This window comes from Pocillopora damicornis, chromosome 7 (assembly GCF_964200805.1).
Source record: "Pocillopora damicornis chromosome 7, jaPocDami1.2, whole genome shotgun sequence".
Taxonomy (NCBI): Eukaryota; Metazoa; Cnidaria; class Anthozoa; order Scleractinia; family Pocilloporidae; genus Pocillopora; species Pocillopora damicornis.
In genome coordinates this window covers 14,038,858-14,045,130 of record NC_142676.1, presented here as the reverse complement: position 1 = coordinate 14,045,130, position 6,273 = coordinate 14,038,858, and the positions used below count along the sequence as shown (strand labels likewise).

The following is a 6,273-nucleotide window of genomic DNA, read 5'->3' as shown; positions in this document are numbered from 1 at the left end:
GAAGTAATACAGACTGGTGGATACGTTTTTTCGAAAATTTAACACCCTTAGGGCACTTTGACAATAGCAATGTCATCCAGTTGATGCTTAAGGTGTTAAAGAAATGCTCATGGTCACTCGAATGTAGAGTGCTTAAGGTTTTGCTTCATGAGCTTAATTCAGGAGGAGTTGCATAGAGTGTCACAGCACTGGAATTCACATAGAATAAGGCCATCGAATGGGGAAACACCTGCCAGGAGACCTGATTACCGGTTTTTCCTCCCAAGAGAATCGAACACCACACATTACAAAATTGCCACCAATGAAAGTGATTTGGGTGTTGCAGAAAATCTACGAGGCACCTGACACCATCCTCTTGGCTGCTCGTCTTTGTTTATACATTTAGCTGAACTCGTTATAGAAGATATTGACTTACAATCGCCAAGAAACACAGACGAGGCTGTGTCTTTGTATTTGGAACTACTTCACCACATTGATAGCTTATAAAAGGCATCTGCTCATTTGTTTGGATGCACAAGTCACAGAATGTGTTCCTTCCAAAAGAAAACTCTGTCAATTACATTCGACAGAACTTAAGAATGGGTTCTATCCAAACTGTAACCTCGTCGTCGTTGCAGTGTCACTTTTTGTCACAGTTACCTTTTATTGTGGAAATGGAACCAGTGAGAAATATAAACATAAAAAGATAAAATACCTATCAACAAGCATGTAATGTTCTGTGTAATATATGGACCTCAATGAAAGATGAAGAGCTAAATCTATTGCTACTGAGTTGGATGCTTTTTTAGCTAGTCTATTTCAAGAATGAGGGTAAGGCATCATGAAGGTTTTTGTTTTTCTCTCATGAAAATTCCCTTTCAGCATTGACCAGCATGAGTTGATAGTGATAATTTTGCACACCTTTTGAAGAAGCTACTTTCAGTGTCATGACTTTACCTAGTTATTGGAGAGGCATGTTAATTTACCTTTATTGTGTTGTTTATAGAAGAGAAAATAGGAACTGACAAAGCTGCCCTTTTCCTCAAGTACCAGAATCGCTAAAGGAAATGGTTATTTAAGATATGGAACGGATATATTATGTTTCTATTGAGTTAAAGTATAAATCTACAAGCCTTCTATCATGAATGCCATAAATGCTGTTCTCTGATTGGCTAAGCTACTCACTACCTATTCTGTTGTGGATAGCACAAACAAAATGACGACTGCTTCTTTTTGTTTTCAAAGTGTCTATGAAGAGGATTTAGACAAAGTTTTCTCAACTAGTAAGATTTAGCCTAAAACAATTCGATTATTTGCTCTCAATTTCTATGCGTAATAGTTGAGTCGGGCTGCACCCTCGTCAACTATCAAACAAAAGAAATCTCAAGCTCATAACCTGATTGTTTGAGAAAAACTCGATTTTCAACGAGTCAGTGCGCAAGATAGATGTACACAATGCGCACACAATGTTGAACATACATCCTCAATCTCTCTTTACTTCTTTTTCTACCTACAAAATATAATAACTGTGGAGACGGTCCTTTCTTCTAGGAATTAAAAGTTAACAGAAACTCAACAACAGATTGTTGCAGAAAAAGGAATAACTGAAATTACCGTGATATTTGAACTACAGGCACAAAATTCTAACAAACCAATTAAAAAAACAGTAGCCTTTTCAACTGCATACCTTTTCCACTTATGCTTCCACTCTTTGACTAGTTGCAATCAATAATTCAAAACCAAACAGGAACAATTTCTCATGTTCAGCTCTAGCATGAACTACAGCAAAACTTTGCTTCTCTGACTAACATGTATTAAATGTTCACAGATCACTGTAAGAACACAGAAATAACAAGCCCAGACACATCTTCTAGTGATAGTCTGATGCTAGTAATCAAACATGCCCGTGCTCCTTTTTCCCTAAGCAGGCTTGTGAACTCTTAAGCTAGTTCGGTGTAGTTACGGTAAGTTCTTGGTAACTCTAACAACGGGCCACAGGTGCAGGCAATTGGTCGCCGCAACTCGCCATCCATTGAGGTAAATGAAACTTCCTGGTGTTCAGGCTTTATATCGCTTTCCATAGTGAATTTCAGGAAAGTGCCCAGAGCAGAAGCATCCAGAGATCTAATAAACTTTTAGAGGTAGTCTAAGCACTGAGTCTTGGCTTCATTTTCTGGTTGACTCTGCGGCATTCTAGCAGTCTTCTTTGCTGATGGCATCCTGGCAGAAGAAAAGTCGTCCAGGCCACTGAGGCTGCTGAACTCTGGGTACTGTTTGAGTTCTTACACTCTTCCTATTGCCGTCCATTCGCTTTTTTGAAAGTCGTGGTGAATACATGGTAACTTTTCTTTGTCACTGACCATGGTAGCTGCAAACAATTGTTGCCAGAACGTAACAACGACAATCCTTGCTACACCCAAACCTACACCCTCTTCAAGCTTTTCTCTTTCATTGATAATTCTGAAAGAAGAAACGCAATCCAACTAATCTCTGTTCTTAAACAGTGACATCATATCTTTCAAGCGGGAGGCTATTTTCAGGCTACTTTGACCATGGAACCTGTCTACAGGCCCAATTTGGACATTTTGTATGACCAATAATGTATACTTACCTTTTGGCTGGCTTCTAGGTTGCTGCTGCAGCGTGGATCTACAATTAGGAAATAACATACCATTAACAAGGATCCAAAACTTGAGGTCTCTTTACTGAAATCTTTCAAATTTCCTTTGGTAAAAGCATGTTCATATCAGCCTCACTGGCTATTATAATATGCAGTATAATACAGATACCTTTCTTCATCCAGTTCCATAAGTTGCTGAGGCAAAGTTTCAGTAACTGGATCAATGGCCAGCAGCGATAAGTTTTCACAATCTTTGTCATGAGTGGCAATTACATCATGACTAGTACAAGCACCAAAATGTATGAGACTGATCTCTGGGGAACTTGTGCCCCTGAAGAGTGATTCATCCAAGGCCCTCATATACGTGACCACATCTTCATATCCAAAGGTGATGTAGTAGTTTCAGGGTGGAATTGTAAACTGAAATGTTCAGGGTGTAGATCTAAGGAGCCTAATCAATCATAGACAGCCACCATCTTTTCCGCTGCTGAAAAAAAACTGCGTTTCTTTTTCCTGGAAAGGATGTTGTGCAACCATTAGCACACGGGTAGAACCACTTTCTAGTTCAGCAGGAACTTTTGAAGCTTTTATGGGCCACAATTCCTCCAATTTGGAGAGTTTTTCAATTTCTCCAACTGAAGCTGCTTGCTTTTTTCTATCAGGTTCAAGGCTTTTTCAGAACTCTTCATACTGTTCCTTTTTTAGGTTTTGCCACAATTTTCTTTCATTTTCAACTTGAGTGTGTAAGTGATGACGCCAGGCCTTGCATTTGTTTTGAGGAGTTCTGGATGACTGACTGTTGCTCGTTTAAGGCCCAAAGACATTGGCCATGACCTCTTTATCATCAGAATCTTCACAGGACTGGCATGTAAGATATAGCTAACTCTTGTCAACTTGTGAGTTTCGAAATATTCTTGAATGGTGAAGGGCTGTTCATGCCCATCACTGTCTCAAAGTTTATTTATAGCTTTTCCTGTAAAATTAGCCAGATGAAAAGTAAAATCAGAAGTTTTTACTATGGGTGCAACACCTTCTGCAAAAAGACATCTTTACCCATCTCAATCAACTCTTGTTTTGTGGCAGTGAGTGGCACATCTTAAGTGTGGCTGCCACCTCCCCTAGCATACCTTACCGAGACAAACTTGTTCTTACTCTTGTTGAGTTGCATCAGTCCCAACGTAATTCTGGTTTTGGGAGCTCTTGTTGTTGAGCTTGTCTCTTCAGGTACACTTGCACTTGGACTTGGACTTGTACTCAGATGAGTTGATTTTCTATTTTGCTTGTTTCTCTTTCATTATTTCTCCAACCAATTTGCAATTTTTGTTTTCTCTTTCTAAACTGTCCTGCGTCTTTTTGTTTTTAGAACACAAATCCTTTGGGGTACAATCACCTGCAGAACAGTCTATCTAAAGAATTAAACAACACAACGCTTTAATCAGAAAACTTAATTGAGCTTTATAATACATAATGCAAGTTCTAAAAAAAAAGAGAAATACAGTAGGAGTATGAGCCCACAGACAAGTTTTCCACAGCTTTTTCGAGTTCTCCCAAACGTTCATGTATAAAACTTTCAATCCCTTGGATATACAGGGTACTCAATACAAGAGGGTTTGAGGTACTAAATGCCACAGTTTAAGATGATAAGATGTTGATAGGAAAAAAAAGAGGAATAGCCCTGAATTCTTGTACTTTATTGACACTGTAACATCATTATGTTCGTGTACATTAGTCATATTGATTTACAAGTATTGAACCCAATAAAAACCACTAACAGAAAGAGGGTATTTTGTGGCCTTATTTAATGCTTTTCCTGCTGAAAACTACTAAACTATTGAAATCTGGTTGGCAGAGACTGGGAAAGAGTGAGTTACTTTGCAAACAGAATTTTGATAGGCTTAGGTGTGTTGCCTGTAGAAGTATTAGCCTACATGTACCAAGTTTCATTGGTCTCTGCTTCAAATTGGCAGAGATATTTTTATTCATTAATTTTAGACTTGACAGAATACTGCGTTGAGTGTATGACATCATCAGTCCTCATGAGGTGTTCCCAAGTTTGATTATTTAACCAGTTGATCCATTAAAGCTAGATTGTACAGTTTGTGCAATTCAACCTATTAAGTAGTTGTGGATATTGTCCAGTTGAACCATTTAAGCTAGTCTGACCAATTGAAATACGTCAACCAATTAAGATGGAATAATGATTGTGGATGTATGAAAATCATATATGGGCACCGCGCTGAAGAGACGAATATACTGTATTTCTTGACCAATAAGCCGAGACCCCAAAAGCTAGAGCCCTTTTAACAGACTTGTGTTGTCCAAAAGAAAAAGCAAAACCATCAGCTATAAGGCGTCTTTCAAAAGCTAGAAGCTCAGTGGGTTCTGTCGTGTCGGTCATTGTTAAAACTGTCTCTGTTTTGATGCCACTTTTCGACATAGAAAAAGTATGTCGGACAAAATTATTCACCAAAGAAGAAATAATTCTTTGCCAGCTTCAATAATGACCGGGGATTAATTTCAAATGATACAACGAAGGATTATGCCGACAGAAATACCGGAGGTCCAGCAAACTCGTTACATGAGGTCACACAACTCGGGTAATATTCAGGGTAAAAATTTGCATATTTGAGCGGTCGAACGAAAAAACTCATTTCTCACAATTAATATATATTTTCAAAAAACAAAACACACCACAGGTATCAGGACATATTGGGCTACAAAATATGAGAGTAGGAGAGAAACAAACTTGGGCGGCTCGCTGCTGTTTGTCTGATGCATGTTGACATCAGCTCTTGAGGTCATTTAGCTTCTTCTCAGTGACATAAGGACCAAAAAGTCTACAATTAGGTTTGTTTCTAGGCACTGGCAACAATGCAAGAGCCTTTTCTCCTGACTTGAAGTCACGTTCTACAGCATCTACATCATAATTCTCTTTCAAAGGCATCTCGAAAGGACTAAGATTAGCTTTAGTTAACTCACAAGCTCTAAAACGCTTACTGCAGAAATCTGAATCATACTGCAAGAGATTCGTAGACTCAGTGCTGCTAGATAATAACTTCTTTTTAAGCAGTTTAATAGGTCCTCTCACAGTGTGCTCAAATACAAGCTCGAATGGACTGAATCCTAGAGACTCCTGTACTGACTCAGCTGCAGCAGACAGTCGTAGATGGCTACCCTCGTCCCCATCTTCCTCTGTTTCGAAACAGTAGATCCTCATCATGTTCTTCAGTGTTTGGTGCCATCTTTCGAGAACTCTTTGACTTTGAGGGTGACATGCGGTTGACATATACTGTGTGACTCCAAGCTCGTGCATGACGTGTTGAAATATGCCACACAACATTGGAACCTTGGTCAGACTGGATAGAACTTGGGAGACCTACCGGTGTAAAGAGCTTCGTTAAAGCTCTGACTATGACCTTTGCACTGATATTTCTCAAGGGCACTTCTTTAGGAAATCTACTGGATGCACACGTGTTGGTCATCAAATACTGGTGTCCAGACCTCTTTTTAGGTAGTGGCTCTAAACAATCAACAACGATTCATCTGCTGGATGGCTCTTGAAGGGCTGGTAGTGGCTGTAACGGTACTTTTAGAACGATCTGATTCGGTCTCAAAGCCATCTAACAAGTGTGAAACGACTTGCAGTATTGCGCCACAACTTTACTTAGACTGAG

At 39.2% G+C, this 6,273-nt stretch overlaps 1 pseudogene; it reads left to right on the top strand.

The window, feature by feature from the left end:
- The window catches only part of LOC149042698 (uncharacterized), a 975-nt pseudogene extending 489 nt beyond the window's left edge, over positions 1–486 (top strand).
- The last annotated feature ends 5,787 nt before the right edge of the window (positions 487–6,273 follow it).